Source organism: Egretta garzetta, unplaced genomic scaffold (genome assembly GCF_000687185.1).
Source record: "Egretta garzetta isolate BGI_Z169 unplaced genomic scaffold, ASM68718v1 scaffold79, whole genome shotgun sequence".
Lineage (NCBI taxonomy): Eukaryota > Metazoa > Chordata > Aves > Pelecaniformes > Ardeidae > Egretta > Egretta garzetta.
Genome location: NW_009260791.1, coordinates 3,255,037 through 3,267,403, shown reverse-complemented (window position 1 = coordinate 3,267,403; position 12,367 = coordinate 3,255,037).

The window sequence follows — 12,367 nt, the reverse complement described above, 5'->3', positions numbered from 1 at the left end:
GGGGGGAGGGGTGTCTGATGCTGGCACCTGGGAATTCTGCTGACTTTCTTAAGCCATAAAGCCTGTATTTAGGCTTTTGTTCCCTCAATACTTTGGAACAGAGGTAAGTTCAATTCCTGGGCCCCTTCTCTGAGGTTTTTCATTTGAAGGAGAAGGAGTCTGGTACAGCAATGATCAGTTTGTGCTTTATTTGCTGGTAGTGGGGTCCCAGAGACACCCTCCCCTCCTCCCCCCGCCTTAGTCTCACTCCCATGCTGTTTGGAGTGGAAAGATCTCCCAGCAAAGAAGGCAGAAAACCAAATGTATGTTATGGTGGGGGGCTTTTCTGTGATATGAGCCAAGGGCTGGACTGGGGTCTTAAATGGACAGTCACATCCAGGAGTATGTGAGAAGCCTCTCCTCTGAGATGTGGCCAAGACCCTAGATACCCTGGCCAAAGGGAGCCCTGCCTACAGAGCAGGCAGAGTTGTAGATGAGAGGAGCAACTGGGTCTTTGGGCCCAAGTGAGCCCCAGACACCCAAATTACAGGGCTGAGCCCCCAGGCTCCTCTGTAGCCAGTTTCTTGGAAAGAGACTAGTAACAGTCTCCTATTTATACACAACTCAAAAAGATGGAGTTAAGGCCAGGACTCTTCGGTGTTTTGGGGCTTTTGGTTTTGGTGAATGATGAGTCCTTGATTTGCTTTGGTAACCATGGAGCAAGATGGCAGCATTTTGTCTTCTTTGCAAACTTGAAGCCTCGGTTTTGTTTAGCATGGTCTGTAGTGCCGGTCCTGGAGGGTTAAAATGTGAAAGGGGAACACCCTTCACCTGTGCCCTTGCCCACTTGGTCTGCCTATGATTATCTCCTAAATGGTAGTCATAACATAAGAGGGAAAATATGACGGAGAAGGTGCTGGGAGAACTGCGCCGGTCCTGTGCATCACCTGCCCCACCAGTAGAAGAGGAAATGGGTGACTCAAGGCCTGGGAGCACAGCAGGGGCAGGAGGGAGGTGGCAGCTGGAGAGTGACTGAATGCTATCTATGGGGGTCAGCCTCTGCCCCCCAACAAGCTTTGTGAGGGCTGAAGGAGAGGAGTTCCCAGCCCTGCCTTACAGCAGCCCCACCTCACAAAAATGCCAGACCAGAGGCACTTGACTGTGTGAATGTGAGACACAGGCAAATACGGGGAAGAAAGATGAGAAAAGGGGCTGGTGGTTCAAGTAACTTTTTATCCTGGAGCAGGTTTGCTGGAGTACATCCACAGCTGCACAAGGAGTCCTCTCACAGTCTATAGGAAAGCAAGCACAAAGGGAAAACAAACTATAAGAATCAGGCACTTCAGCAGACAGATCAGGAAGACCATTGTCCACAGTTAGCCCAAAGTAGGGTGCATCATTTCAGAGACAATTCCTCTCCCCCAGTCCTGCTGCCCTCACCCAGTGACCAGACACCCAGTGTGGTCCTGCCAGGCACTTGTTCAACTCCTGTGCAGAGCTTGGGGGAGCTGAGTGCAGAGGGGAAAGGGTGAAGAGTGGGTGCTGGCTTGGGTGGGGTGGCCAGTGTGGGCAGGAGGAGCACAGCATGCTTGGACATCCAGCTGGAAGCTCATGGAAGCTCCCTGCTCCCCCAGGCTTGTATGGGATGGCTGCAAACCATGTGTTGCTTATAGGGGCTTCCAAGGATGCTTCCAACTTGCCCTGATGTGCAAACCATACCTCCTCTTCCTCCATGGCCCTTCCTCAGCTAACAGCTCTCTTCCTCTTCTTTGTGCTGTGAAGGGTTCAGCTCCCTATGTCCTTGAGGCTGAAAGGACAGAAGTAATACCCAGTGCCCTTGGGTCCGTTTTCCATCATAAGAACCTACATGGCTCACCCAGAGCCAAGTCAGTACATGGAAATGGGTCAAGAAGAGTGGCCCAATGTGGGACAGAGCTAGCCTGCAATGGTAACATACCTCCAGTGGAAAACTGGTGGTCAGCTTTTCTCCCAGGTGCTACAGAGAGGAACCACCACAGCCATCGTGGCCCTGCACACCCTGACCCTTCCTACAGCACCAGCCAGCCTGGCTTTGCAGACCACTAATAGAGGCAAGCACTGGGGTGAATGGTTGTCCTTCCACCTTTCCCCCAGCTCCGCTGCTAGAGCCTGGCCTGGTTTGGAGGCCAGGTACTAAAATGTCTAAGGAATGAATGGAGAGTCCCATGAGGCCAATGCTGGGAATGATCTGGAGTGCAAATTTCCCCTTGTCCCTCCCTAAAGCAGACCTGCCCTGGGCACCATGAGGGCCATGGAGAAGTAAACTCTGCAGCTGGGGAGACATCTGCGATTTGGCGAGGATAGGTTCTTTCCACAGAGGCTGCTAATTCTGCATGACCTAATCTGGGTTTGCTGCTTCTCTGTGCTGTGAGTCACAGTGCGCACGGTCCTTTGGTCACTGCAGCAGGCTGCAGGACTTCACAGTGGCCTTTTGCTCTTCCTAGAGAAGATGACTCTCTTTGGCTTGGCTGCCATGTGCTGTTTGACACTTTCCATTTGTGTGTAATAAGATCAATGCGATCTGCAGCAACAGTAGGTTGTCATCCTTAAGATCTTCTCAGCAACAAACAGTACATTAGCTGGCTGGGAGCTGCACTGGTCCAGAATGATGCCTGTATGGAAAATTTGCCCAAAGGACCCATTGACAGCTCTTAGGAATTGAAGATCTTGGAGGGATACAGCCATTAGTGTGGGGCTGCCTGTCCTGTCGAGGTAAAGCTTTACAGAGGTGGGTGGAGGGGAAAAAAAAACGTGGTATAAAAATAAAGCAGAAGCTGATCATTCATTGCAAGGCGAGCGCTGCCTTCCTCATCAGCCTGCCCAGCACCCATGGAAAAACTGCTGCCATCAGTAAACCCAGCCCCCTGGCCAGAGGACCCTGTACCCTACCCCACACCTACTGGGGTAGCTGAGCCCTGAACCTCTGCAGATTCCCAAGCTACAAGCACTGGGCCACGGGTACCAGATTAGCTCTTTTTATTTCCTTTCATTTAGCAGGATCCTGCAGAGCTGGGCAGCTGCCAGTCAGTCTGTCAAGACGCGAACTATTTTGGGAATTTTTATGGTGGAACAATATTTTTTCGGTAAACAAACGGAAAGCTGTTAAACAGGGACCTTCACCTCGCAGCTCCCGGTTCAGCTCCCTCACTGCTGCGATGCCACAGTGACTGTACTGTCCACTCTGCAGAGCTCCCTTCATGGCTCCAGCAGGGGCAAAACAAATAGCAGCTTTTTTTTCCCCTTTTCATGAACTCCTCAACAAAAAAAAAAAGGAAAAAAAAAAGAGAAGAAAAAGAGTAGTTTTGGTTTAAGCAGCAAAAGCGTTTTCTTGGTGGACTTAACTCCTCACACACCTGAGAGCAAGCTGTATATTGGCTCCGTGTGCCGAGTTACCTGGCCATACAGCATCTAGCCACATCCCAGGCTGGATTTCCTCAGGGCTGCTGGAACATGAATCCAACCAGTAGTGACACGGGACTGACTGTGCACAAAAGGAAGACTTCCTTTTTTGCAGTGGCTGTTAATAGGAAGCCCTGACAGAGTCATAGAGTGCACAGAGGAAGATGTTTGTATGGAAGAATTGAGCAGGGAAAGGAAGGGCATAAACCTTTCCTGCTCTAAAGTGGAGGTACTGCATTTCTCAGGGGAAAAACCCATAAGGGGCCCGTGAGTCCTTGTTGCTGCCATAGGCTAAAATCGGTTTCATGATTCCTCTGTATTGGTGGCAGTGGAGAATCCAGTCTCACATGGGATGTATCTGCCCCGGCCTTTGGGGGAACGGATTGATGGCAATCAATTGGAATGAGCCAAGATATTTGTCCGCTCCACACATGCTCTGTCCACGTCACAAAGGCAGTTTGTGGTTTTCCTCAGTTCCTGGAAAGTCCAGTCCAGCTTGTACAAGAGTGCTGGCTCACACGGGCCCTCCTGGCAGCCCGTTAACTCCGGAGCATGCAGATCGCTGAAGCATCTCAAGGGATGGCTTTCTGCTTGTCTCCTCTGCCCCTTGTTCCACTGTCAAACTCATCAAGGAATTGTAGTTTGCCCCACTGAAAACTCACATAATGGGACCTTTTGCTTGCCCCATCCTGATTCTGCCTTGGGATCTCTCCTGTAACTCATTAACTCTTCTCACTCTGAGACTCTGCTGCTAATGACTTTTTCAGAGGGGCCTTCAGTAAAGTTGCCTGTGAGCAACTGCACCTTCTCCCTGGCCAGCTGTCTTCCCTTCGCCGTGTGCAGTCGCAAGCCCCGCACTTTACCCTCTCGTCTTCCAGTTTCCCGGGTTTCTTCTGTTTGCTTTTGCAGCCTCAGCAGGTCATCTCTGGCATCTCCACCCTTTACCCTTCTCCATTTCACTCTGACACTTCTTGGGATTCCTCCCGTGTCCATTCATATGCGTGACCCTCTTCTCACCTACAGGTCTTCAGCACCTTTCCAGGGCAGCTTCCCCACCCCGCTGTTTCTTCTCCTCTTGCCCTCTGCACAGAGTGGCTTTCCTCAGCTCAGTGCTCTGCTCTCTGCCGTGTAGGAGCAGAATTCACCTGGCCCCATGGTGGGAGTGCCTGCGCTGCACGTTAGGGATGGGAGTCCCAGGAGTGCTGAGAGGGCACGGGGTCTCAGCAGCGGTGCTGTGGGAGAGATGCACACCAGTCCTCAAGCTCCCTGGCATTTAAAGGCATCCCCATTCTGCAGCTGGATGTACAGAGACTGATTTACTCAGGTCTTTTGGATCCTAAGTCTCCATTTTAAATAGACACCTAAGCTGTCAAAATCCCTGCAGCTCATATCTCCTGTGATTACAGCTTCTGCTGCCTGTTATCAGAGTCCCACTCCTATTTCCTCTTCTTGGTTTGGCTTCCCTCTCTTCACCCACTCCCTTCCACTCTCTTCATTGCACCCCACATTCTAGCCCCACAAATTGAATTTATGTTTGGCTAGCTGATCCATCTGCCCCACAGAGAACATACTCCATCCCCAGTAAATAGCCCAGCTCTCCTCCTTTTTATCTTTTTCTCCTGAACTAGTTGTGCTCTTCTGCAGGGCGTTATCTCTTTTAGCACTCAGTGGCTTACCCAAATCAGTGTCGCTTATGCCTATCACTCCTGTTCCTCCTGCTCAGCTTCATTCCTCCCCTAAAGGAGGCTTCTCTTTCTGCTGCAGTTTTATTCCTTCAGCTTTTATCTACTGCAGTCTCCCCCAGGTCCAGCTGCACTTTGTCTTCTACGTCAGCCTGGGAGCTATGCTCCAGAAGGGTCACAATCCTACAGCAAGTCATGCCAATATAACATCTTCTGCTTATGCTTACCTTATGCCTCTCTGGGCCTATAGTTGTCCAGCTCTGTCTTCTTCATGTCAGGCTGTCAGAGACAGCTTTATGATCTCCTGCTTGTGTTTGAGCACTTGCCACATGGAGGTGCAGCAGAATACATGGGTTTTGTCCCAGCAACTCCGCTGTAACTTGGCCACAACCGCTTGTAGCTCTAGGCACTGGGCACCAAAAGGACCCTTTGCATCTATGTTTTTTACAGCTGTTCCTTCAGTCAGGTTGTAGATAAATACACCCACAAGGCTGGAAGGCGACTTAGGTTGGTATCAGATGGTGACTCTGGCAAAACCAGTACCCTGGGCAAGAGTTCAGAGTCCTGCCTCATCTTCACTTGGTCCGCCTGTGCCTCCTTGAAGGACATTCTTTCTCTCAGCTTCCAACCTGCAGGCACCTCCTGGTCCTCTGTTGTTTATGATACTGCAATTTGTTGCCTTGGAAATAAGTGCTGTTTTATCCCAAACAGAGCCTACAGTTTCACAGTGCAATGAAGCGAGAGGAGCAGATGGTTTCCCCCATCCCATTCTCCTCGTCCACAGTTAGATGACAGGAATCTATGATTCAGTGCAAGTATCTGTGGCCCGGCTGTATCTACCCATGTAAGCTGGGGAGCCATGTTTCTACTGGGATATGACATGCCTTTGTGTTTAGCATCACCATTTTGGCTTCTTGCAAACGGAACTTGACCAAAAGCCTACAACAAACAACTTCTTGCTGACTTCAGTGGTGTCTATGAGCAGCGGAGCAGAAGGAAGGTTCAACACCTGCAGTTTCTGTTTCCCAGGGCTTTGTGGTATCTCTCCTTCAGCTTTCAGCCCTCTGCAAGCTCATTTTACTGTTTTCTATGTTGAACTTTGGACAATATACGCATTGTACTTTCTGCAGACACTGGTATTCTCCTTTCCTGCAGCTCTCCTGGACTGAAGCTCAGCTGCAGTTTGGCAGTAGCTGTACTAGGTAGGACTAGGGGGACTGGGTGGGGACTAGGTCTTCAGGCAAGTGTCTTTTCCTGGAAGTAGTTTTCAGAAGAGCTGTTGGTACAGGGGCTCAGTAGTGTCATGGTTCTAATATGCACTTGAGGAACCAAAGAGATGTGGAGACTCGATAGGGCTGAGGAGCCTTCGGGATCTGAAATGGTTGGGGGAATCAGCACTTCCAAGCCCAAGATTGCTTTGCAAACAGTTCTGCTTTCATTCCTTGGTGTTAATCTTTGTGATGCAATCTGTTTTGTCTGAATTCTGTTCTGAGGCTTATATCCTACACAGAACTTTGCTGCTTGGGTGCTGTCTTTCATTGCCAGAGCAAATGGGAATGAGTAAATTTAGGCTGGAGATTAACAGAATATTTCTTCCTTTCATAGTAGTAGGATTATATCAGTGATGCTGTTAGAGCTTGCGGCTGGGTTTAGTGATCCAGTGTCTCTTCCAGTTCTACCTTTTGGGAGCCAGCTATATTTAAAATGCATTTGAAGAAGGGAAAATTGTCCTCGAGGTTCAAATGTTCTGAATTGAAAATGGAAAATGGAGCAGAGGTGATTGAAAACTTTGGTTCTTGGTTCTTCTTCCTAGCAGCAGGCAGGCTGCAGAGCCAGGGCAAGTGAAGAGGTTGGCTTGTGGAAAGAAACAAAATTCCTGTAGTTTGGCGTGGAGATATGGCATAGGGAGGGCAAGGCAGAGCCCTGGGGAGGGTGATCACGAGTGACGGGGCAAGGAAGGAGGCCAAGTGCAGTCCTGGGGTAGGGGGTGCAGGCCCATGAGATAAGGGAGGAGGAGAAAGGAAGCAAGTTGCCTTTCCTGTACATCCCGTATCTGGCTCTTTTGCTTATCGCTGAATTTATCCTTTCTGCAATGAGTAACTGACTAAGGCTCCTTGTGCTGTACCATTAGTCTGTGGCTTTCCATTAACAGGCAGGTGCTTGTACCCAGGGGACCACCATGCTGACTGCCAGAGATTCCTGGCACCGGGTTCTACGGAGTTAAGCAGCCAGGCTGGAGTGTGCAAACAAACAGTGAGACCTGTACTAACAGCCCTGCTTTGTGCTAGTGGGAAGCACAGGCTCCAACTTCTTCCGATTTCTCACCTGTCCAGACTGGTATAGAAAGAAAATGCCTCTTGGAGTTGCAGAGAAAACCACACCTATTTACAGTGGATTCCCCAGGGCCCTCCTGTGGGGTATTAACCCTTCAGCCCTGGGCCTGAGGCTCCCTTTGGCATGGAGAATTCTCCACCACCCCTGGGGAAACCAGCCCTTCTCCCTCTGCTGCCAGGATATCTCCTGTGTATGGCCCAGGGCACTGGCCCATCCTCCCCAGAGCAAGTCGCCACTTTCTCTTTCCTCTCCATCTGAACAGTTATCTCTGTCCTTTACATAACTGTGTGTGTGGGCTCTTTCTGTGGGAGCTGGCCTTCCTGACCCAGTACCTTCCCCCAGAAAGCAGAACTTGCTCTGCTCTGTTTAGGTTGGACCTGTGATCCTGTCTCTGTGTTTGTCTCAGACCCCACCAAGTTTCCCTGAGATACCAGCTCATCCCTCCCCCTTGAAATATCCTTGCCCTCTTCAGGCTTCTTCCTGGTCTCACTGTTTGCTTTCCCTCTTTTCCCTGGTTTCTGAGTTTTCTCGGAAGGAATCCCGTGCTCTGGCCTCCTCAGGCTGGAGTATTGTGTTGTTGTTTTTCCTTTCGTCGCTATGGGCAGAGATTTTGAGTACTGAGCCAAGGAGAGGGAGGGAAGAAGGGAGTCAGTGAAAGAAGGAGGGAGTACAAGGGGAGGGATGAAGAAAGTCAGTAAAGTGAGAAAGCAAAGTGTGCAGGAGAGTGGGGTAAGGAAGAGACGGTGGAGGAATGAAATGGGGAAGGAGGAGAGGGCATTGTGGAGAGAAAGAGTTTTGGATAGATATCAAGGAGAGCTTTTTCACTGTTTTTTCTTTAATTAATAACACTATTGCAGCAGACAGCAATATCCAGAGGAAGGCAAGGAACGCCCCCCCCATCTGCCTAGGATACAAGGCATGAGAGGTTACTCAAGGCAAAGAGATCCTTCAGAAAATGAACATCCAAGCCTAGGGCAGCCAGCAGGAGCACTGGCTGCAGCAGGGAAAATGTTAGATGGGAAATTGTCGGGTAAAGAGAGAATGTGAAGCACAAAGACCCAGAAAAAAATTATAGGACCTTCTTTCAGTCTGTTGGAAGTAGGAAGCCTGGGAGAGGGCTGACAGGTTTTCTGGGAACGGAGAAGAAAGAGCAGCTGGGAAGCTTAGGGCACTGCAGAGAAGCTAAGAAAAAAAAGATAACCCCCCCTAATAGTGCAGCTCAGCTGCTACAGGCAAGGCACTCTCAGGCAATGAGAATTTCTAAAAGCAAAGGCTGGTGTCTTAGAAAGCAACAGTCCCCAGGACCAGGTACTGCACCTGAGGAGCAGAGTGCTAGAGACCAGCAGCTGTGTGCAGAAATAGGGGAGGGCAGAGAGAGCCAAGGAGTTGGCGGACACAGGTCTTATTTCCATCCCAGGTAAATTGCTGGGATGCTCGTCTCCTCAGCACACCCACCTCATCTGCTGCAATTGCAGCAAGAAATCTGCGGCTCGCTTTCCCCTGCAAAGGCAAATCGTGCTCCTGGAGCTGCTAGAAGTTACGGAGTGTTTCCTGCTGTAGGAAATAACAGCAGGACGTGGATTTTCAAAAAGCTGGGAGCAGTGTCTTTCACAGGAACTTCTTGACGAGGCTAAACAGCCGCGAGGTGATTTGTGCTGGCACTGCTGAAATACAGCAAAGAAGTAGAAACTGAAGGCCCTGAAGGCTCAGAGCAGTTCATCTCTGGGAGCCATGCAGGGACGGTTTTGTAATAAGGATTGAAACTAATCTAGAGACCATTGTAATGCCACCGAGTGAGTTTGGGATAGAGCTTCAGCTGGAATACTCTGAGTGCTTCTTATCACCCTTGCTGGGGAAAATAGGGGAGATATGGGCAGATAAAGAAAGTTACTAAAAAGATGAAGCCCCTTCCACACGAGCAGGGTTTGCAAGGAACACAGCATGTCAGTTTACAAAGAAGATAAATGGGGAAGGGATATGAATTAGATAGGACTATAAATTTTTTAGGGAAGACTATATATTTCAAAGTCTAAGCCAATGCCTAACTGACAAAGATAAGAAGGAAATTCCTCTCTGGAGAGGTTATTCCACAACTATCCAACATAAAGATTATTTAACTTAAGGGTCCAGCACTGTCAGAGACAAGCTCTTGCACCATATTTGCCAGTCCCGTTTTTATAAACAAGCAGCCTGGGGATCAATCGGCCTGTCAGCCTGTGTCCATTAGGATGCTGTCAGACCACTGTGGTGGTGACTGCTCCAGCCTCAGCACCGCCACCAGCCCAGACCCAGTGCCTCCCCATTCCCCCCAGTGACTCAGGGGCAATTTACCATCCTCTCACTCCTACTGCTTGTGTGATTTGTCTCTTCAAGGCTCCCCAGCCTGATTCTGCAAAATGACTGGAAGTAACTTTTTTTAAAGAAAAATCAGACTAGAAATGAGGTAGGGTTGCATGATGGGAACAGCTAAAACCAGTCATGGCTGGTGGGGATGGTATGACGTGCAGCCAGAGGTGGCCAAAGGGCAGCTACGTCTTAACTTGCATCACCACCACCCTCCCCTGCAGGCTGAAGCTCTTTCTTGCTGCAGATAGGAACTGTACTCTGACTGACAGGAGTTTGAGTATGTAACTTCTAGGCTGTGTCCTTCAGTGGATGGTTTTCAGTACTGACCATCAGGATTGCAGATAATCCTAATGCTGAAGGCAAGGATCAGGAAAAAGGGAAGCAGATTCATGAGGATTTTGGTGATTAGGGTGGATGGGTGACAGATGAAAAGCGTTGTTTCATGTAGCAAATGTTAGATGGCAAGTGTGGGTGCAAGGAGCTGGGTCTGAGGAATCTCAGTTAAGTAGAGCCACAGCAGGGCTCTCTGAGCCCCAGTGGGTGGGAAGGGAATCATTAACCCTGTCAGCCTCCACGGAGAGGCAATGCGGGAGGGCATTTTACAAGTAGGAGGTCAATGTGGCTTTATGTCTGCTAGGCATGTCCTACGTGTACATTGTTGTTGTGCTAGTCAGCCTTGAAGAGGTTACAGAAAGGGGATGAACTGGAGTGGCTAACACCCTGATTAAACCCAGAATATTAATTGATATCAAGCACATAAAACTGTGCTTGGACATGCAACAGAGACATTTAGGTCTAGTGTATTGTTGGCTTGGCCAAGAATGTCTCAGGGAGGTTATTGTGAGCTCATCTCTGCTGATGGTGGCACCAGGAGGGTGCGGAGGGCAAGTGAAGGACTACCGTTGCTGGGGTCTTAAACCATTGCTGGGTTGTCAGGCTCTGGAATGGGCTGCTCAGGGAGGTGGTAGAGTCCTCACCACTGGAGGTATTTAAAAGAAGGATAGATGAGGTGCTTAGGGACATGGTTTAGTGGTGGGATGGCAGGGTTAGGTTAAAGGTTGGACTCAATGATCTCAAAGGTCTTTTCCAACCAAAGTGATTCTATGATTCTATGATTCTATGATTCTATGATTCTATGCTTTCAGTGAGCTTGGAGGACATGGTCCTCAGGGACCCTCGGGAGCCTTGTCAGTGCTCTGGCTCTCATTGCTGTGCCACAGACAGGGCTGTAACATCAAGAGTGATGCTGAGAAACCTGGCAAGAGGGACCAGTACTGACTCTGCCCACCTTCAGAGGACACGGGCCTGCCCTGGGCAGCATCCACTCCTGCTGTGAGAGGGCCACAAGGGGTGAGAAGGACAAGGATGGCTGCAGTACTGTCATTTGGCATCCTGGCCTAGGCCTGAATCTGGCCAAGGAGCCACACGATTCATCCATGTGGGGAAGGCAGAGAAACATGTGCTGGCAAGCAAAAAGCAAAGACTTCTCCCAAGGACTGAGAGCAACCCCTTTGCAATCAAACCCCTGTGCTGGTGCAGCTCTGTTTTGCTCTAGAGTTCGCTCTGTTCCTGATAACTTTCTGGCCCTGCATTCTGTTGCAGGGGCTGTGTTTCCACATCCATGAGCCTTCACCTTCCACACATTTTATTTTGGACAAAAATATGCAAATCATCCCTTTTTTCTGAGGAGAAAGCCATCTTCCAAGCAGTGAGGTACTGACAGTTTTTTATATTCTATGCAGTAGAACTTTTGCTTTTTTCTCAGCTGCTCCTGTCCTCATTGCAGATGCTGCCATTCCCACTTGGTTAATTCGTCTTTGTCAGCACATGTTTCCACAGCAGCGGCAAGACTGACTGGCCCTGGTAGGGCCAGCCGTGTTTATCCGTCCACGCCGCATCCTTCGGCGAGCAGCCTGTTCTTGGTGACTTTTCTGTTCACTTTTACCCACTGAAGCCACAAATTCTCAATGAATTCTTATGCCTTTTCTAGCCTGAATGAAACTATCTGAAAAGTAAACATGTTTGGTGTTCACATGAAGCAAAACCCAGCTTGGGAAAAGAACAGTTCAAGCACAGGCGGCTGCAAGAACAAGGAAAATTCCCCTGTGAGACAAGAGTTCCCAACTTAAGAAAGAATGATGCAAGTTTGTCCCTTTAAACATGTGCGTAAGCACTGCCCGGAACAAGGATGCTTCCCTGGAACTAGTTCTTTAACAGTTAAGCTAAACAAGTCCCAGTTAGGACTAACTTGGATTATCATAATAATGGAGGCTCAGCTGCCCCCAGGACCTGCAGGGGGGAAGCAGGGAAGGAAAGACATAGCAGGCTGAAGGGTAGGGTTCAGCTACACCCTCTCATCCCTGCTTCCCCACCTTCTTCAGCACAGTCTTGGGTACAGCTTTGAAATCAGTGCACTGCAAACTTGCTGCGAGTGCTGGTCATATACAGACTGGTAGGTGTGGTGTCCCTGCTCTCGTCCCCTGGGGGCTGCCTGGGGGGGAAGAGCACCCGTGAAGCGGTCAGCACTGGAAGCTGGGGCTGTAGATGTCTACATTACAGTTAGATCTCCCAGCTCTGCCCAGTAGGGA